Below are 22563 nucleotides of genomic sequence, written 5' to 3' on the forward strand. Positions count from 1 at the left end.
GGTGCTAGCTGAAACACACTTCAGAGAGCTTGAAGTAAATCTTGTTGAGACAAAAAAAAAATTAGATCTGTTGTAAAATAGATACCAAGCATACAGTTTCTGTTCCCATTACCAATAGGTCTGGGGAAAAAATAATGTTCTCTTGCAAAATTGAATTTCAACTTTGGAAAGTAATGCTTCTGAAAGTATAGTATCAAGAGTCATCAACTACTTAATAGTTGTTTTCCATTTGAAATGCTATCTATTCTTCAATAGTCAAGAGTTGTTAATTTTATACTGTGCATGGGTTAAAGTTGAATTACAGTGTTTTATAAATCCCGTATCTTTAAACGTGAAATACAAGAAGCAACTCAGAATTGAAGGGTATAGAGTATGCAGAGTCTTCGCCTCCATGTTTGGAGGCAGGCTTGATGGTGTTGTTATCACTGTTAATTAATTTATTTAGTCATCTAAAATTGCTACTGTTTGACTTGCAAGTTCATTTCTTGGCCTGGTTTTAAGTGTTTCTAAATTCATTAGAGAATTCCATCAGAAAGGACGATAGTTTGAAGAGACTTGGAAACTGTCTCCATTCCTCTGTAAATCTGAGTGTAAACGTGATAGCAGGGCAGCGTGGGGAAAATTCAGACTCCTTCACAAGCATCTTTCATTTGTTGGGAGTCTCAGCCTAGGACTGCTTTTAATAATGCCCTATTGATTCACTGCAGGACAAGAGAAGAACAAAAAAGAACAAAAAAACAAACACATGACTTCTTTAGAGTTTCTAGAAAGTCTCCTAAAATTCTTGGAAACTTAAGTTTTCCTAAATTTGCATTGAGCAGACTTCAGATAGTATTTATTGTATGTGGCCTTTTGTTTGTCTTTCCCTATTGCAATCACATGGTAGAAGGTTCAGAAATAGTTTAATGCAGTAAGAAAACAGCTTTGTCTAAGAAACAGTTTAATTCATTTTTTTTCCTGTAAACTGAATACTTTAAATATTTTTCCACTGAGAGTTTTCTGTGATTCCCCAAACCTGTGAAGATGGGGAATTTAGAAGAAAAGAACGAGAAGTGTCTGTTGGTTGCTGTTGTAGTGTAATAGATCTCTGAGCTTAATCTGAATTCCACTGTGCATTGTTGTGTGCATTGTGTGTTCACAAGTGTGTGTGCACGTTTGGTAGGATATGTAAAATGCAAAATAATAATAATAAAAATAGTCTCCTATTCTTTTCCCTCTTGCCTTATCCATTTTGCTGTGTGCAACAGTTGCCTAAGCCTAATTCCCTTTTATGTGATATTGATTAACAGCCATGCTGTGTAGGACTGTCAGAAGGACTAAAGTGTATTTAATTATTCAACTAGAATAAAGTAGAAGGCAGTGCAGCAGCTGTAACATAAGACATGGGCACTTCATCTCTAAAATGTAAGAACTGTTCAGTAACAATTTTGCAGTTGTGTCCCCCTGGTTTGAAGGAAATTCATAAAATGCTGAAGACTAAATACAAGGCTTGTCCTCATGAGCTCTCCCTACTTTGGGTATGTTCTTTAGGCACAGTGCCTAATCACATGAAAAGAACAGCAATTTACCAGAGATACAGTATTCTTAAAGGGAGATTTTCAAAGGGGAAGAATTGTGTAAGAACATTTCTCTGGCTAATTTCCAGGTAGGTCTGTCACTTCTACAGATTGTATTTTGCACATGTACATTAACATTTGATGCTGGATGAATAGAAGTTTGTGAAAATCTCCAGTTCTCTTGCATAGCTTTCACGTGAAGATAAATTGTAGAAGCATTCACTTATTTGCATGGTTTTGAATTTGGGCTGTATTGCAGGTTCCAAGGAAGGAACTGAATGCTAGGATATTTTTGAAACTTGGAACATGACGTACAAAAATGAAGGACAGAGTTACGCTCAACAAATAGAGTTAAGATAGCTAACGCCAGAATCAGGTATTTAGTAATTAAAATGATACCTGCTACAAATTTGCAGAAGGATTTTTTTTTCTCTGTCATAAGTAGCAAGTAGCATGCATTAATGTTCCACTAAAATATGTCCTGGTGTGTCTTGATGCTGGAACCATCAGGAGGTCCCAGAGCTGTAGGCTGCTGGGGGTTGGGAGAGCACTACTGCGTCCTTGCTTTGTTCATACACGTACGTTCTTCATTAGATAACTACTTTTGCCATTGTTAAAGACGACACTGGCTAAAGTGGATGTTTGACATGATGTTGTGAGTTTGGTTTTTATGATCTTTTAATTTTAAATTTGAATTTAAAAAATATGTTACAAATACTATGCAGAACTGTGCTTTGTGGATAGTGTTTACATAAAAAATGTAAAATGCTTGAAAAGAATAACTTAGGTGAATTGAAAAGAAATTAATTTCTTTTAGTGTGAGACGGTTACATTTATCTGGATTAAACTGTAAGAAACAGTTCTATAGAAAAGGATTTCTTAAATCAGAAAATACCAATGTTGATGTTTGGTAGTTTTTGGTTTTCTTGCTAGCATGTTTTAGTTCAGTGTTAGGAGCAGTGGCAGTCCGTAGCAGAGACATGTATTTCTGTCCTTAGCATCTGAGTGTTTGGATGTGATGCCATTAATTTACTTATGGGAAAAGAAAACTCCAGTCTTCTGATGTTTAAATGGGCATGATTCAATTTACACATGTTGTTATTCAGTCTTCAACTGTATTTTTTCCTTTTCTTGTTTGTAGGGGGTGGGGTAGAAAAGAAAGGACAAGGGAATCCAGTAGCTTGTTATCAGTTTTTGGAATCATTATTTTTATCTTGGTCTTTTAAAACACCCCAAAAACAGACAGTTCTCCCTGTTTCATGCAGCCTGTGTAGTATCTGTAAAATCCTCATGTATGTATGTTTTTGGGAGGGGGAAGGGGGAACTCTCGGAAAAAAAAAATAGAAGAAAAAAAAAAAAAGTGTGTTTCCTGTGAAAAACTTTTAAAAGGTTGTGTTACCTATTGAAGTAAAACAAGACCACAGCAGTTTCTGTTCTTCAAATTATTGAGCCAAGTGGGCTCCCTCCTGCTGCGGTGGGTGGTGTGGCCTTTCCAAATTACCGCTACCTCGTCTAAGGCCGAGATGCGTTTTAGTCAACACTTCTTACGCATCAGGGCTCGTCAGAGAGGTGTAAGACAGAATTGATAGGCGTTGGTGAAATAGCTCCCTGCCTTGTCTTTCCACCTAATGAGGAGAGCTTCACGTCTTTTATTCTCGGCCATGCTCGTTTTCATGTTAAGCTGAGTTTTTAGGAATCTGGTTGGAAGGCAGCTTCGTGCACCAGGGTAGAACAAGTCGTGATCTCCACTGGGTGTTTGTGCTACCTGCGACAGCCAGTGACTGTACAGTTTTGAGGTAAACCTCTGAGACTTGTTGTGTCACACAGCTGCTTTTTTCCACCCTGTAAATATCTTTTTCTGCACGAGATAAGTCTAAACCCATTCAGTGCATGTGAAATAACACACGAAGCTTGTACGTGGTTTGGTGTGTGGTTGTGTGGGGCAACTCTCTCACAGCCCTCACCATGAGGCGCGGCCATGTGGGCCTCTTGGGGGAGGCCGCCCGGTCACAAGGCACAGCAGAAAGAGGCTGAGTGCATGGGAAAAATCAAATGTTAGGGTGCAGAGTACGGATTAAAGCTGGCTTGTCACGCTGTTTGTTTAAGAGGTGAACTTTGCCGTGAGTGGAGAACAGATCATGAACCTATATAATGGAGTTGTTTTACTCATTAAACCTGAAGCCAAGAAGTAAACATAACGTGCACAGCTCAGCCTCTGTGCACCGTCTCTTCAGAAGGAAATGAGTTACTGCTGTTAGAAAAAGCAAATTATTTTAAATTAGTTCTTTGTTGCTTCTACAAGTAGACGTTAATTAATTGGTATGTGATCAGGATACAGGCCAGTTGGTGAATCCTAATGTGACTGGTGTCTGGCCAGTCCTTTAATACTTGTACATGTGTGAGTACAGATTTTTTTTAAACAGATCCTGGACCTCCAGTGTTTGGGGTGGTTATGGTATTCTACAAGTAATGTCTGGTCATACAACAAAGTATATAAATTTCTGTGTTTAATTTTTATTGTATGTCATTTTTCAGAACTATGGTTTCTCAACAATATCATTTATTTAGTAATGTTCATTAAATGCACAGGAAATCTTTTTTTCTGTCTATGAATTCCATGTCATGATAGACATGAGTCTCTCAAGCTGTGCATTTCAGTTCGATTATTCTTGCATTTATTGAATGGTTAAAGTTACTCAGCCTTTTGCCTTGAGCTGTTGTAGCATGCCTCAGGTGGTAAGTAAATTGCCTACAAATGCGCTGCTTGTCATGTCTTATTGCTTAATTTATTCTTTGAAATAAGTTTAGTATCATAATAGGCAGGAACATTATGAAGCAAAGAAGCATTAGACAGGGACAAAACAGTAGCCGTGTAAAAGTCTTCCCAAAGTTGAGTCACTTGCTTTTCGTAGAAAGCAAGAAGTGGCAACATTAATGGCACACATCTGCATTAAAGAATTGTGCAGACTGTTTGCATTTCGCAGCAGGCTGCTAATGAAGTACTACCCTTCACTATCCCTGTGATGGGCGTGTGTACCATCCAATTTTAATATTTGCTTCACCATTTTCCTGGGAAGGAAGAAGTGAAGTTCCTTGGAGAGGTGTCTGCACCCAAAAGATCACCAGTGAATTAGAACATATTCAAGCAAATTAGAACATATTCATCACCTTCAATGGTAATGACAGTCTAGGGTGCATTTTTAGAGTCATACAGTCAGTACAATACAATTTGATGGCTTGTTTTTAATGTGATATTTCTAAGAAAGTCACGCTAGTACCTCTTTTGGAACCAAGGTGTTTTTTCCATCTAAAAACACCCTTCAGTTACATAATTTTGAATAGATCAGCAGCTCAAGAAAAAATAAAGGAGAAACAACAAGAACTTCTGCATTATAAACTTTGTTCTTCCAGAGTACAGGTTGCAGTGTACACAACAAAGAAATCATTCAAGTGTCAGCCTTGGTTTGTGTTGTAATCATGTTACTTAATGATAGATACCTTTATACATTGTTCTTACATTGTTTTTTGTTGCATTTCAGTATATCTTGCTATTCTTTGGTACCTGACTCTAGGTTGTAGAATGAGCTATTGTTTCTGATGGCACAAAATTATTTATCAGTTGACTCTTTAATGAGATTTCATGCTATTGTATCTTACTACATTCAATAAAACTGAAATGTATTTTTAGGTTTGTATCTCTGGTAATTACTATGGATAGTTGATTCAATCTTACTAAAACAGTTGGTTTGGTTTCCTTATTCATAGAATGGTTTGGGTTGAAAAGGACCTCTAAAGACCATCTGGTTCCATGCCCCCCTGCCATGGGCAGGGATACCTCCCACCAGACCAGGTTGCTCAAAGCCCCATTTTCCATATTGTGGCCATTAGCAACCACAAATGAATTTCATCATACCATTCAAAACCATGGAAAGCTGTACAGAATTTTAACCATGTGAATCATTGAATTTTAAGCTATAAGAGGAGGCTCTAAAAATAGATTGATTAATCACTGTGTTATAACAATATAACACCTTAAATTAGACTTCTACTTTGCTGAAAAGTCTAAGATAGTGGTTTAGTATCAATATTGGAAGGCAGTAGTCTCCTCAATCAGTTCTGGCTCAGTAACAGGGTTTGCTGTGCTTTAATCATTTTAGGATCATTTAAGATTGCTTTTATAGTCATCCTGTGCTAAATTTGGTGCAATGTCTGTGCATACGCACTAAGCACATGAAGCCCTAGCAGGAATTTGAAGTGTTTTTTTGTTTTGTTTTGTTTTGTAATTTGCTCACCTATGACAAGAAAATGATACCTGTTTCAGCTATTCAGGAAGGAAAATTGATGTTGAGACATTTTTCCAGACTTTCCCACAATTTTCTTTCTACATAGGGGTAAAAGTAGTGTTCCCAGTTTGATATGAAAGGGTTTGTTGGAGTTTTAGTGTATTACAGTACCAAGAACAATGGTATTAACCTCCTGAAATCCTGGTGCTGGAACCAGTGGGCCCACAAACCCATGCATGGTTCTGAAGTACAGTTTCTGACATTCAAGTTACTCATTCAAGTAAATCCTGAGCCATCTTGGTATGGAAAACTGGTAACATATTTCTTTTTCCATGTTTTCTTTCTTTTTTTCTTGGTTTCCTCTGTGAAAAAATATGATGTAGGGAAAATGGCAGCACAGCAATCGGTAATTCTTTATGTATATGTAGCAGTACTGTGCACAAGCAATAGTAGAAGTGCAGATAGAAGTGCAGTTGGAAAAAAAAAAACAAAAACATTTTCTATGAGCTTAGTTAGGGCTGAAAATTGGCTAACATAATATGTATATAAGCATGTTTAAATAATATAAGCATGTTTAAAGCAGCAATAGATAAATGTAAAAGAAATGTTGTGTTTCAGTTAAAATCAGATTTTGTGGAGTATGACGAGGTAGAGTCGTGAAGTCTGCAAGATTTGTTCCATTTGCTGTTATGTTCAGCTCTTATGCACTGAATTTGGTACACCGAAACAAAAAAATATGAGTTCTCTAGAATAATCCAGCTTTTCATTTTATTTTGCTGCCTTGTCTAAGCAGATGAATCTAATAATTCCTTAAATGGGAAGCTTGCCAGCTGAGAGAAACCTAGAGGGCAACAAATGGGCAGCGATGACAGAATGTCTTGAATGCTGGGAATGTTGTTTTGATTCCAGCCTGTTTAAAAATATATTTGTCTAGTGGAAGGTAATGCTAGACAGACAGATAACACAGGAGATTTCCTAGGCATTACTTACACACACACACACACACACACACACACACAGTATTTATATATATATATATATATATATATATATATATATATATATAAATACTGTGTGTGTGTATATATATATTATTTCCGTAGGCTTAACCCAGATAAGTTAAATTGCAAAATCTTTCACTTAATAAATAAATAAATAAATAAATGAAAGAAAATAAGTACAGGACACAGAATAATGAAATCAAAGCAACCGTGCCTTAAGGCTGCAGAGATTTCCTTATCTTACCCTGCTGTGTTTGGGTATTGCAAAACATACGGCTCACCTTTAGGAGGAGTCTCCTCCAAACAGGGAGCTGCCACATCCCGTCTGTGCCACAGTAACTCAAGGTGCAAGATCAAGGTGAAGCGAGGACACCGGGATGACTGTCTTTAAACTGGCTGCTGTTTTACTGAGGTGGTGTTGGGTGTGGGTGGGGGTGCTTGTTTTGTTTTTTTAAGCTACCATAGCCGTGTACCTTGACTTTTACAAAAGTTTTAACACTGGTATTGGCGAGGTCATTGTTTTGAGGAAACTTGGAAGCCTGAGCCAGGACTAAGAATGCTGGATATTAAGTACTGGCAAAAATGAACAAGTATCAGAACAAGGGCAGCCCTGTTTCCCACATTTTGTTCTGGCAGCAGCTGAATTGACTGAGTAGGCTCTCGTCCCCAACTGTTCACAAGGGTTCATTACTGCTCCCCAGAGGTTTAATTGATCATGTAGTCACTCCCTAACCTGATTTGTTCGCTATAGTCTGGGTTAGTTCAAACACTTTTTAACACCAAGTCTCTGAACTCTTTTAATCAGAATCATTCTGACATCAGCAGTTATTCCACAGATACTGAGGGGCAGGAATGTAAGGGAAGAGTGATTACGAGAAGCAAGGGAATAAGTCTGCCCCAGTGAAGCTTCAGCCAGAACAAGAAGTGTAACTGCAGCCTGAAATTACAAACCACAGTGGACAGAATGGGGAATATGGCTAGGCTTACTGCTGCCCTGGTAAAATTTAACTTCTAATACCTGTCCTCCAAAATTCTTAGTAGAGCTTCTCAACCTAGAGGCTATGCCTCAGCATTTCCCTAAATAATTTCAAAGGCTAGAGCAAAAAGTGACTGCAACACCTTGCATCTCACTAAAGCGCTTATATGCAAAGCAAACAAAATCTGTAAAATGACATGCAAAAAAATTATTAACGATCCTTCTTTGTTGTTGCTATCTTTGTTGATATTCCTCTTTGGCTTTCGTGAATCTTCTTTACTATTAGGTTCTTCTTCTCCTGCTAATGTAATACAAGAAAGCTACTCATTATAACGAAGACTGAATATTCATGCAATCCAGCTTTAGGCATCAGCATCCACATACTTAAATTGGAATCAAAGTTAAGTGGCATCCCTGACATGTTCCATCATGAAATAAAAAGGTTCTGTTTCATCTAATCTAGCATGATAAAAGCAGATATCTTTCTGTGCAAATAGTTGTTCTCACTTTTCAGAGTTTTCTCAATTTGCAGAAGGAGAGTTTAGTTTCCAAGATGAAAAGGCTGACATGGTTTCCAGAGCTGCAGGTTGTTTCCCTTTTGTTTTGAAGTCAGTGGCACTTGCACTTCTCAGACCCTGGGAAAAATAACTTTTTAATGCTGACTATACGTAATATCACCTACTGGCTGCAGAAAAGTTAGTGCTATAAAATTTACATGAAGTCATGGTGTTATGTTAGGTCATACACATATATATAAGAATTTAAGCAATCTGGATTGTCATTCAGATTATTGCCCTGATCTGTATGACTTTCAGAGGTTCTTAATTTCTCACTTTAGCATTTGAAAAAACAGACCTGATGTTTATTGAACAGAGCTGGCAGAATACATTAAAGTTGGTGTACAGATAAGCATTAAGCACCATGAGACACTCAGTGGTGCTGAGCGTAATAATCATCATTTTCCCCTTTCCAATCTTAAGCTCTTTGGTCCTTGGTCTTTAAAGAAATTATGTTTAGAGTAACAGAATCAGAACCTTTGTGTTTTCCTGCTGGAGTAGCAAGGCCAAGGAAGCTTCAGAAAGGCAGCCTAACTTTGCAGTTTTCCACGTTTCAAAAGTCTTTCTGTGTCCTCAGTGAGTTTAACTAATTAGTTGCATTTTCAAGCTTTGGGTTGTGTGGTTTTGTCTGCCTTTTATTTTTCCTTAAGCTCTGATATTTGATTAAGATTTTTCATAATGGCTTTGGAACATACTTTACAAACTTCTCTCTGTCTGAACATAGCATAAGATAGAGAATATAAAATATGATAGCCAATTAATAATACTAAGATCCTGACCATTCTTTATATGTGGTGTCCTTCAATAAAGTACAGACTAGAGAGTTGTTAAAAATCTAAGAGCTACGTTTGCTGAAATACTTCTTGAAGTAGATGGAGAAATGAAAGAAAACACACCAAAGATGGTTGGATCATACTGTTTATGGTATCAGAATTGCACTGAAACATAGAAGATCACATATATTAAGAGACAGTACTTTACTCAAATTCATTGTGTGTATTTCTCCCTATCTTGTTATCTTGTTATACAAACAAACCTTTCATATATATGCTAGTCAGAAGAGGTGAACTTGTCATCAGTGAAGAGAAATAGTTACCCATTGATTCCTGTAAGGAATGTGACTAAGAGGCAGCTCGTGTCAACCATCAGGTTACTCAGGCTGCCCGATCAACTGGACCACAACTTAGAGCAATATGTCCTGTAACATGCAGCTGATAATTTTGGTATCTTTTTTTTTTTTTTCCTGGAATTTCACTTCTATTACAGACTCCTACAGTATTTTATTAAAAAGTTCCTATATGGTGAAATATTTAGGCTACCGGCCAGCTCAGAGGTTTGGCTTCCTTAGACCAAGAAGCTGCCAGACCAGTTTTCTTTACTACAGAGTCTACATGATATTTATGTGTGGTTTTTTGTTGCTTTTTTTTTTGGTTGGTTGGTTGGGCTTTTGTCTGCACATTTGGAAATGGACAGGTTTTTCCCTGCCCTGTTTTCTGCAGATAAACTCATGTTCCTGCTCTTTATTTAATTCATTGTATTTCTCTAGCCAGTATTCTGGGCTGCATTTTTAATACCCAGACAGTATAACCTCTCACTGTATGTCATGCATTTTAATTGGGGGAGGATTATAATTCACATAGTTAAACTGTGAGTAATTTAATTTAAATAGTTCTAACCACTGTAGCTCTACAAATGATTTAAGTAAAGGGAAAAGGTAAAGTTGGAAAGTAATTTGCAGCATAAGAAAAAGTTTCAGCATCTTCAGTCTTTAGTCTTTACCATAGTTATAGTTGCTTAACCAGCATAAACTTTATATGAGCAGATTGAACATCTGTTTGATGTTTCTAAGACCTTTGGTCTTACTAAATAAAATATGTATGTTTGTGCCCCTAGTTTTCTTCTTAACACTCCTTATTTTCTATGTAAATAGCAAAACAGGCGTATGTAATTTAATATGAATAAATTATTATCGCCAGATCATAAGATAATTCAGACTGGAAGGGATGTTGGGAGGTGCCTGGCCCAGCACCTGACTCAAAGCAGGGCCAGCTCGGGGTCAGACCGGGCTGCTCAGGGCTTGGTCCACTCGGGGCTTCTAACGTCCAGAGGTAGAGACTGCACAGAAGTCTTCTTGCAGGAAAATTCAGTCTTTCTAACGCTGAATGTACCAATTACTCCGTATAAAAATCTAATTTTCAAATAGCTTTTACTAATCAGTGTTCTCTTTGGAGATTAGGTCACTTCTGCCACGCTTTTTAGAACAGCTATTTATTTGCACTCCTAATACCGGCTGCATTTTTGCAGTGTCGAACTGCTTAGCATGCCATGCTTTTCCAAGTGTACGCGAACTGAAGTATGACTCCAGCTGTAAGTTTTATTCTTAGATGATTCCTCTCCTCAAACTCTTTTTCTGATTCTAAGCAAATAAATAAATAAGTAATAGTGCAACCATTTAACTATAAAGCTTCTGCATATTTGACCCTGGCTTAAAATAAAGGGAAGAATCTATTTATGAAATAGTTTTGCAAAGTGCTTTAAAAAGATATTAGTTACCTCAAGAATTAAAGAATTGTTTCAAATGAGAAATAGTACCCTGGAAATGAAGCTCCACTGACAATACAGCAGAGTTTATCTTAAAGCATCGAAATGAAGGTAATATTACATCCGCTGCCTTGCCTAAGTTCGTGACCATGTTCTATTTTATTAGGAATGATTAAAAGGAGGAGATTTTTCAACATTTTTTGCTTAGGGAATATTCCTTAGATCAGATCTGATGTTTGTGTTATTTAGTGCTGCTGCCTTTTGAAGGAGTCTTTGGAAATGGGAGCGTGAAATTGTGAAATCACACATTTCTCATGAAGTGACGAGTATTGAGGTTAGTACAGTTGGGGCACACCTTGCTCAGGAAACTCTCTGCTCTTGTGTAGAAGTAGAAAACACGGCAAGCAGAGAAGATGGAGCTCAGAAGAAAGGGGCTGGCTATGGCTGTGGGGAAGTTGGCTGGCTCCTGCAGTGTCGGTATCGCTGGAATGAGTTTCCCAGTTTCAGGCCGGAGGGAAGGAGTGGGTGGAGGGTGCCTGGGAAATTGAGATTGATGCCGCTGAATGATGCACATGAAATCTCCTACTCTCCAACAGCTTAGCATTTAATAACCTGCTAGGTACTTTACCAGACAGTGTAAGCACCTGTGACTGTATTTTCAAAGCTCAAGTGTGGCAATGTCCAAGCAGCTGCCATTTGTTAGCCACAGCCAGAGACTGATGGTCAGTCTGTGATCCCAGGAAGAGCTGCCTGGGTCTCATCTTTCAGCTTCCTGACTCACAAGCTAAATAAGCTTGTTTTTGATCCCTGAATAACTAACTATATTTCAGCTGTATCTTTCCTTCTTACAAATTTAAGAACAGCTTTTGCAGTCACTCTTTGGAATTGAATTCATATTCCTATCTGTCTTTCCAAGCAAAAGGATGAGACCGTGTGTAGGTAGGTAGAAGAAGACAGGATGGAAGGATGTGTAAACTTGAGCTTTTTGCCACGTTCAGTGTGTTGTTTCAGAGTGAGGCTGTGGTTTTTGCATATTCTCAGTAGGCTAGGATTTCCCAAGAAATTCAGCTGGTGGTGACCTGAATTAGGTAAAATTTAAAATATAAGCAAAGGTGGTGGGGGTGGGGGAGTGCTTATCTTAGTGCTTAGCTCTGAGTTTAGAATCTTCATCGTCTTACGTGGTGCAAAATCCAAACCAAGGAGAGACTTGTTTCTCTCTCTCCCTATTGCATGTGAGATCTTCTTTTATACACCTTTTTATTTCTTCTAGAAAGCTTGTCCTTATTTAAATAACCCATGACCCATTGTTCCTCTTAACTTCAACCCACATTACTAATTTTAAGAGAGTTCATGAATGTTGACTGTCAGCTTTACAACAAACATATTGCGTGGGCCCATGTAGAAGAAATACAAGAAATTATTTCTTCTTCTGTTTCCCTTACACTGGGGTATATATGTGTTTTCCTTCACTTACACTCTTATTATGTGCTGTCCCACAACATCTTTTAAAGGAAACATGAGTGTAACATCCTAGAGTATTTTTTAAATGCTTTAAGGAATTTGATGAGAATTTCACATTTTTACAATGATATTTTTCAACAGCATGGTAGAAGACACCTGCACTCCCCCAGAATTACAGCCCCTGCAGAGGTCCCTGTCTGGAAATAAAAGCCACAGGGATACAATGATAAGATAGTTCATGTAACAACATTGAGAAACTGCCAAAGAAATGTATTTTTTTTTCTGTTTTTGTGAGACTTCTTTAGCAACTTGCAAAATGAATAGTTCTATGTCAGCATGCTCTGTAGCATAAAGTGTCCATTTGCATATAATTCAAGCACTTTTAAAATTTCTTTTGTCACCTATAATTCATGAGGATGTGGAAGAAGTAAATAACATGCAGAAGTATTGGCTGGGCAGCTATCGTCAGGCCATCTGCAGGAGGGATACCCCGAAAACTATCCTCTGGTCCAACTTCTGAAAACTTTTGAATGGCTGGAAAGCTGCCAATAGTTCTTCCAGTGTTTGTGCATTTCCCTGTTATTTTTGGCACTGTACAGTTCCACAACATGTACGTTTCTTTCCTATTTTCTGCCCAATAACTCCAGCATCACACTTAGTGAGCTAATCAAACAAATAACATTGTTCAGCACTGTGAAGAGATGAGCGAGTTGTCTGTCTATTTTTTTCTTCCCTCTCTGAATAATGCAGATTTTCCATTGCAGAAATTTACCAGATAAGGAATGAACCAAAACATTGGCTTGAGAAATGTTATTAGTCGAAGGGTCCATAGTACTGGTGATTCAGTCATCTGTCAGCCTGATAAATGGATTAGCGTAAGAGGTGTTCCAGTGGGGAAATGCAGCCCATAGGGCTTCCAGCTAATTATATTTAAGTTGTTTAGTACTGCTGGGAAGCAGCATCCAGGCAATTACTGAAAGCTTTGATGCAGTGTGCACTATTAGAGTGTGTGTTCAGAAACTCATTACCCTTTCGTGCTTGTGTTGGATGGATTCTAGGAAGCTGACATGAAACAGAGAGCAGGAATCAATAACTGAAAAGACATTTTAGTTAGCTTCTGATCCATTTCCTGATTCAGCAGCTTCCAGCCTCGAGTGTTTCATACAGTTGCTGTAATATAAAGGGAGAAAGGGACTTAAATATATTAATTATCATATGTACGCATCTAGTTACGACAATATGCAGCGGAAGGTCCTCCCTAGATGAAGCTGCAAAAGGCCCTTTGGGGACAGGCCCCTCTCAGGTGCCCTGTGGCATGCCCAGAGCGCCTGCCCTGCCTGCCCCTAGGGCGGTGACTGCAGTCATTCCTCTCGTGGTGGTTATTTTTGCCTCCCCAACAGCAAGATTGCGTTACTGCGGCGTCCGTCATGCCCCCTCCTCGCAATTTCTTGGAAACTACAGCTAATCCGAAACAAAGCCAATGATATTGCCTACGCATATTAAAGCCCTTTTAGGAAAATTGTGCTAGCTTTGTCTTTGCTGCAGGCTGCAGTTCCCGTTACTGATGCACCTCTAGAAAACTGTACACACTCTGCGTCATTCAAATGTGGAAAACAATAATTCTTACCACGTGCTGCTCATCTGTTGGGTACATGCAAGAGGTGCACGCTAAAAGTAATGCAGTATTTGCACAAACGGAGGCCTATATATAGTGTATTTTCCTTTTTAAGCATTCAGTTATTAATCAGTTAATGGAGATTGTAAGGGTAATGCTGAGGAGACTAAATTCATCTTTTCTGTTTCTTCTACTTCTCCACTTTTGCCTGAGGTAGAGCTAAATAGACAAAATAGAGGATTACAGCTGAGTGCTTCTTAAGGGGATAATTCTTTCCCACCTTTAATAATTAAAAGCTTTTATTTATTTCTCCATCACAACAATCCTAGTCATGCTGTGCTTTGTGTTTCATATTTCATAAAGTTAAGCAGAAATCTCATGACTTACTATCAAGAAGCAAGTGGGTTGTTTTGTTGTTGTTGTTGTGGGATTTTTTTTTAATCTGGGCTTCATTGTTAGAAAATATTTTTTTGCTTGAGAGTTGCCAAGATAAATGTTGTGCTTATTGGTACATATATATCTGTCTGATATACAATAATATATAGTTTATCTCTCTGATAAAAAATTCTTGTCAGAAGACCATGGTGTGGTGTTATAGGCTGCAGTACCCATGAATCCACATACTGTAAAAAATACTCTTACAATACTAAGCATCGTCACTATCAGTACCTGCCTTGGTTACTGACAGACAGAGGAGCTTTCCATAAATTCATTAATAGTGCAGAAAGTGCTGGTCTTCCAAATAAAGACAGATAGCTCACCTATTTCCTGTCTCAAAAACTATTATGCAATGATAGTAGAATATACACAGCTAAAGCAGACAAAGACTGAGGCTGGCAAAGCATCTGTGGAGGCAAAGTATTGACTGTGGTAAATAATGTTGAGAATCAGTGCTCTTAACTTTGGCTTCGAATCTGGCTCCGAGATTGCTTGTCCTGAGTTTCTGTTCAGGATGCTAATAGTGAATTTACCTCTGGATAAAGAGCCTGCACACAAAGCATGGCAGGATGGAGCCAAATTAACAATACCATGTTTCTGCAATTCTTCGTTTCATGATGTCCACTAGCTTTGACTGAATTAGTTAAGAAGAAACATGAAAAGAATTTCCCCTCACAGTGAAGGCTGTAAGTGGAAGTTTTATGTTCCCTAGAGACTCTTGCTTCAGTGTTTCAGCCCAAACTCTGAACTACACCTGAATGAGTAAAATGTTCTGGGGAACGGCTCTTGAGTTTTAAGTATTTTAAGATTTTCTGGAAGGATGGGGGTTATTTCTGAGGTTTCTTTGTTGCTTTGTCTCAAACTTTACCCTGGGAAAACTTTTTGCACAAGTATTATAATGAATATTTATTTCAAAGTTGACTCTCTGATTTCTGGCTGACTCATGACTTGACTTCCTTCATCTAATCTCCCTTTACCATTCATTTATGGTAGATTTAAAATATTAAAAAAAAAAAAAATCACAACCCTCTTCTAACTTCCTTTAGAGGAGGTGGCTGTGGGGAAAAGATTGATAAGTATTGAGGTAGAAAAGAATTTTTATCATAGCAAGCCATTAAATAGTGTTTATTTACTCTATAAGACCTCAGGGCAAATACATTAATATGCAGGCATTGTGTGGGTGTTTCTGAACAGAGGCTGAAGTTCCAGTGCATCCATATTCTGTGGAAATACATTAGAGAAAGCCAGCACGTTGTGTTGAAAATAAATGATGGACCTGTTTTTGGCTCCACATGACTGCAGGGTTTTGTCCATGATCCTTGGACAGGTGAATTGCTGGTCGTGTCCCAGAGATGGCCATGTCTGCACTGTCCTGTTGTGATTATGTTTATGTATAATGTTAATCCTTAAAGGAACTGAAAACCCAGCACAACAGTAGAAGTTTTGCAAATGCTGGAGTGTTTTCTTCACTGATTTGTGCACTTTTCAGGAATTGCTTTATCTGTTTTGAACATCTTCAGAAAGAACAACTCAGTTTATTTTTTGCTGGAGGTGGCATAATTATTGATGTCCTGCTGGAATCTTCTATATATTCCTGTTTTCCTGCGAGTCTAATCCCCCAGGGATTGTTTGAAAATATTAAAGCTGTTTGTCAAGTTGAAAGAAAGCAAAATATTCATGTTGCTCACTAGGTATCCTGTACTTCTTTTACAGAGATTGATAGCGAAATCTCTCAAAAATGCTTTTGTAGTTCAGTGTCTGCTGACGATGACCTATTTATCATTTAAATTCTCCCGTGCCTTTAAAATTTGGAAAGGAGGGGGGATAATAAATTACCCACCCAATTAATGCTTTTTGTTACGGAACAATGTTAGAGAAGTGTGCGGAAAGAATAACGTCACTGGTTTGGTTTCTCCTTATCTTTGTTGTCTGGTAGAAGTAAATAGAATTATTTAGGTGAAGCTACATAGAAATTGCATTTAAACATGAGTCATTTTAGAAACATATTTAAGTACCTAAATCTATTTAGAGGAATTCAATAGATTTTATAAAATAGTCTTCCTAAAGAATGTGACTAAATACTGTAAGTCAAGAGTAAATCTGCTATACCAGTCAGGTGTGTGACTCCTGGACACCTGTGCAGCAGGTATTTTCCAGTGCCTCCTGTAAACGTCCGTGTTCTGGATTTCAGTGGGCACCTTCCGTACAAGCTGGGATTTTCCAGTTGCGTGTACGGGAGCTGAAGCCCATATTGCCTGTGGGATTGCTTCACTGAGGTTGTGTCCTATGGAGTACCTGCAAGAAAAGGGGGTTGGTGGACATCTCTGCGTTGTTTGGCCAAATTTTCTGCTTATAGTAGTACAACATCCAAAGTCAAGCCACATGTATGAGATTTGAAGTCGGTGAACAAGAATGAGGTTTCGTAAGACTTATTTTCGGTTGGTAATTGAACATGGATAATTTGTCGGGCCATTTAGCAGCCCAGTGCATCGCGACAAAGATAGCTACCTCGAGACTTGCAGTATCCATCCTCACCTTTGTGGAAGAGATGAAATTTTTTTAAGGTTGCTGACTCCGGTGTCACTGGTTCACAGTGGTTCCTCATGGAGACACGTGAGTTGGAAGTGTTGGGAGCCCAGCAAGCTCCCTGAGGCAGCGGTCAGCTCGGCCGTGGCTGCTGGCACCTGGGGCTGAGGCGCGGGTTCAGGGAGCCGCTGCCTGCGGCCATCTCACCACCGAGCTGCATGGCCTGGGCAGGGGAGCGCCCGACACCACTCGGCTTTGGCAGAGCCCTTTCAGCTCCAGGAGGAGAGCACTGCTGTCCTAACTTAGGAGCCAGAGTATTATTCACAGCAGAGTTTAGTCCACCTGTCTCCGAAGGGCTGCTTGCCATTCTCGGGCCCTGCATATAGCCCATGTAGCACGCACTCCCTCACTGCAACCAGCGGCACTGCCTGCTCACCGCCCGTCTCCCCCTGTGCTGCGGTTACCGAGCCAGACCATGGCTGCAGATCATAAGATACTTAATTTATGAGCAGCAAAGCGCAATTACATCACCTGACTTCCCTCCTCTGTATTACAGACTTTGCCCAGCCGTCTTTGTATGAAACCCAGGAACTTGTGCGTTTGGCTGCAGGGTAGCTTGTGTTTTCACATCAGTTTGCCTTCCAGAAGTCTCTCCAGACAGGCCTTGCTATCAACAAATGGAGAATCTCTGCATTCTCCTTTTGATAGCTACGCAAATGGTTAATCACAGGTGATGATGAGCATGTGCTTTATTTCTCATTTGAACTTGGCCTCAGCTTCCAGGTAGTGCTTTGTTTTATAGATACCCTCCTGTGCTAGACTAACAAGCCAGTTGGTACTTAGCATTTTCTTCCCATGGAAATACTTACATGCTGTAATCAGGTCATCTGTCTTTTTTTTTTCCTTCTTTTGATAAACTGCGTAGGTTGAACTCTTCAAATATTTCATATTAAAGTATTTTCTTCAGCCCTCTAATCACTTTTGCAGCTGTTTTCTGTGATTTCTGTTTTTTTGCAACTTCTTTCCAAACTGTGGAGATCTGAATCCACAGCTGGTTATCAGATGTAATACTAGCATTGCCAATGAAAGTCTAAAAAGTGAAATGTTAAGACAAATTTTCCTTCTTTCTACACTGTTTATTTCAAAGCTTATATTAGCTCTTACTGCAATATGAAATTTGATTTTAAGAAACCTTTTTTGTTGAGTAAAGACTTATGTGTAGGGGCATCTGCTAGCAAAACAGGTTATTACAACCATCCACGAATGCTCTCACCCAGTTGTAAAGGAAATCTTTAACTTTTAAGTGTCACTGACACTTGTGGATAATAAAACTTGAATATATATGCAATTTCTTTTTATCTCCAAGTTGTCTCTTTTCCCTTGCTTCTTTCTTGCAGATCATTAATTTACTTGACTCTAGTCTTAGTATGAAAGCTTTTTCAAGTAGAGAGCTAGTGTAAATGCTTTTACCAAAAAGTTGTCTGGCGAGGTAACCAAAACCAGTCTTAGAATAGGATTTGAGAATTTTCCAGCCTGTGTGACCTGTGCTACCCGATACCTTCTGTTTGTCCATGGGCAACATGGGAAGATGACAGGCCTTCAAGGGATTCCAACGCTGATAAAAACTGCTGGGGCCTGGAGCACGTCCTCTGTGAGGAGAGGCTGAGAGCTGGGGCTGCTCAGCCTGGAGAAGAGGAGGCTCAGGGAGAGGAGGCTGAGCCATGTCTATAAATGCCTGAAGGGAGGGTGCTGAGAGGATGGAGCCAGGCTCTACCCAGTGCCAGGACAAGGGGTAATGGGCTCAAGCTGGAACACAGGAGTCTCCCTCTGAACATCAGGCAGCACTTCTGTGCTGTGTGGGTGGCTGAGCTCTGGGATCTTCCTCCCTGGAGATTTTCAAAAGTTGCCTGGACATGGGCCCAGGCAGCCTGCTCTGGGTGTCCCTGCTTGAGCTGGGGATTGGACCAGATGAGCTCCAGATCTCCCTTCCCACCCCAGCCATGCTGTGATAAGGTGATCCAGTATGTAATATTATGTAACAAGACAAGTGAAACCATAGTCTAGCCAATTTAGGAGTATAATTAGGACAGAAATAAATATATAGCTCACATAATACTTCAATTTACATTGCTGTAATATGAGCCTGTATCTGGTATTTTGCGATATCCACTAAACTATATGAATCCTGCAGAAGCCTTCAGCACACGAGTCAGTTATTTCCCTTGTATTTCTCTCCAGAGCAGCCCCTATGCATTAGCTATTGTTGTACCCCATAATATCAGAGCATTGAATAGAGTTAATTTTAATATACTAATACTCTTAACAATTTTACCATAAGACATTGAAGTTGTAACAGCAAAATCCTCTAATTATTGCTGGGATTTTCAGATTGCACATTTACACAGAGCTGTATTTTTTGAATGTATTGTATTTTGCATAAACATGACATGCTCCACAGAAAAATTAGAAGGAAAACAATTCTAATGTCTTCTGAGAATTAGATAGGCAAGCATATGGGTAGCCAGACAGATGGAGGTTCATACGTGTTCAACAGACAAACTCGGAAAACATACAGGCTTATAGCTGATGATGTATCATGAATAATTTGTGATGCTTAAATAGTCATTTCTTGTCCCTTGTATAGTCATTCAGCTTGGATTAGAATAGGTGTGTGTCTTTCTCATGTGAATAGTTGTATTTGGTTAGATGGCATACTTGTCTCACAGTGTTGTATATGAGAACATGTTGTTGTACTGCAGACTGAGAATTAGAACTGGATTTATGAAAGCTTCTCCTGATGATGTTTTTAAATATGCTATTTATTAAATTGACTATATTATAAAGTGATCCTCAATGTATAGTTTTAAAAGCTGTTAAACATTTGTGTGGAAGAGTATAATTAGTTTAAGAAGTCTCTAAAGAATATCTCATTTCACTTTACAGCATTTAATTATTATATTATATAGAAAAAACTGAGCATAAGACGTAAGGCTTGAGATGCAGGAGTAGGAAGATAGTTAAGATACATTGCAGTTGAATCACAGAGGAAATGTGAAATAAGGATTTACTCATCGTGTTTGATGGCAGGCATGGAAAAGTCTGTAAATAGGTTTATTATTGCAGAAGAATGCCGGACTATCTTTTATGTTTGATTTTCACAAATACTTTCTTTTAGGCCTTGCCCAAAAAACTTACAGGAAGGTAAATTCTTTGGCCTACTTACTTCTTTTTGCACAGAAATCAGTTTCCACTGGCATTTTTCTCAGAGACAACTTTTGTGTGCTGCTGTGAGGCAGTGAACCAGCTTTTCAGTGCTGTCTTCAACTGTGGTTCCCTAGCCTGTCAGCTAGATGAATTTCTTGCTAATGTTTGATCAAAGACGCTGGAGATTGTTGAGCCAAGTTCAGTGTGCATTAGGTTCCTGGAAAAGTGCACTTAGCTTTGCAAAGCACTTGAATGCTTTGGGTCACTGGGTCTTGCTCTTTCCCTCTCTCTTTCTGTCACAGATGGTGTTCTTTTTCCTCTTAGGGTTCTGCCAAAGCTCCTAACTTGGGAGACAGAACATTGGCGAATGCCAAAAGAGCAATGGGTCAAATGCTCTTGTTTCGATGAGGCGATGCAAAGCGGCTTGACCGGTACCTCTCTCTCTTATTGCAGCCCTCTCCGCTGTCAGATGTGGTGATCTCCATGGTAACTCAAACCCCCAGACTCTTGACAGCAGCCTGCGAGGAGCAGCATTCAGCAGCTCAAGGGTCTCACGACCAGGTAAGCCAAAGTACGTGCCAGGCATGAGCCTGCCTCGGGAACACAGTCTCCTGGCCAGCTGCCTTTCAGATTTTTTCATGGTGAAACCACACATGCAGCTCAAGCTTAGCAAGTTAATTCCTATGCTTGTATCTGATGATAAAGTTTTACCAGTGCTATCATTCAAGGGTACAGCAATCCAGCCCTCGCAAACAGAGACATTTGACAAAAAGTGTACATTTACTCAGAGACGACTTCTAAGCTACAGACTGAAGAGCTGCGATGTAACAAAACAAAGTACTTTATGATTCTTTAAGTGGCTGTGCTAAGTAATTGCTTTGGTTGGAAATAACCCCAAAACACATCTGCATTAAGATCTGTCTTTCTGCTGTACCCACACTGCTGTCAGTACTGCTCCTTCTCTGACAGGAGGTTTGAGCTCTCTTAACCTCCTGGAATCATTTGTAGAGCCTGTTTGGGTGTTTATGTAACCTTCATTGGTACTCTGTAGCCTTTTCAAATTGTTGTTTTGCTCTTTACACACTGCTGCCTTCTAAATCCCTCACTATGCTAATTACAGCATATGGGGTGTTCTGGTTAACATCGTAAGGAGGTACAAAATTCTTCCTTTTTTTTTTTTGGTGAATGATGGAGAAAATGTCAAGAAAAAACAAGATCCTTCCCATTTGGGGAAAATACAGGGAACTATACAGCTGTATTCACTATTCCAGTATCCCTAATGCTGTGAACAAAAGTAATATCTCTGTTCTTACATGTGTGGAGGTTTTATTAACCCTTTTTGTCATAAGGTTTCACTAGCATTTGTATTACATTGTTTCTGTGACATGAAAATTATATTATTATTTTTTTAAGTCCCCAGTTTCTATGCACCATTCTCTGGGTATGACCTACTTTCTTTCTTGATACTTAAGTCCACATGGCTATAATACACTTTGCCCATCCTATGAATTGATGCATACTGCTCTGAGTAAACACTCTGCTACCCTTATTAACCACTGTGCCACCTTCTGTGTCATAACTGCTATCAAGAATATTTTATACTTACTTTTGTATCAGTGATTAGACTCAGCTAATGTTGAGCTAGTACTGGATGATTTTATTGGGGAAGTGTAGAACAGTTTTCTTCAGTTATTATTTTCTATCAACAAGTACTATTTTTTATCTGTCTCTGTCTTAATCCATTTAACTCACATTTTGATACAACTGATAATACAGAGAGCAGATTTCTTAATCTTGAATGTGTGGCTGTAAGCTACATGCCTTTCAAAAGTATCTGTGTTTCACCTATGAAGTAACTTTTTTTGACCAAAATTCATAACTTTATCAGATGATTAAATCCCATCTGCTGTATTGACCAATTTGCTATAAAATGTTGTTGACTGGTGTTGACTGTTTATTCTTATCATTTCCCAGTGAATTTATACTTTATCACTTTGTCAGTTGTTTTGCCTGAGATTAATAGTGGCTTAGAGCTCTATAATTACTCATATCATACCGTTTACCAGCTTCAAATATTGGCAGAAAATGCTAGCAGTCTTACTGAATTTCTTTGGTGTTCCATAATGTATTGAAAATTAGCGTCATTGAAATGATACTCTCTCAAACACTTTTAAGACTCTAAAGCACAAATTATCTGGGTGTGCTGATTTAAAGTTGTCTTTTAACATTCATTTTGGTTACTAATGGCCTCCTCATCTGTAAAAATGCTTTTTTCTACTTTCAGAGACAAAATATATATATATATATATTTTTTTTTTTTAAAGCATAACATGTTTATATTCTGTTAAACATAAGTCAGAAGTTGGAGACTATCAGCTGATAATTTCCTATTTAAATTAATTGTA

General features: G+C 38.7%; 1 protein-coding gene across 8 annotated transcripts in view; it reads left to right on the forward strand.

Moving 5' to 3' along the window:
- The window catches only part of TBL1X (transducin beta like 1 X-linked), a 199329-nt gene that overhangs the window by 83099 nt on the left and 93667 nt on the right, over positions 1-22563 (forward strand). For all 8 annotated transcript variants that reach the window (XM_084506648.1, XM_084506647.1, XM_084506652.1 and 5 more), the window contains one exon: positions 20612-20719. The gene's annotated coding sequence lies outside the window, so the exon portion shown is untranslated. The remainder of the gene's footprint in view (positions 1-20611; positions 20720-22563) is intronic.

The sequence above is a fragment of the Aythya ferina genome (genome assembly GCF_964211825.1).
Source record: "Aythya ferina genome assembly, chromosome: 1".
NCBI lineage: Eukaryota > Metazoa > Chordata > Aves > Anseriformes > Anatidae > Aythya > Aythya ferina.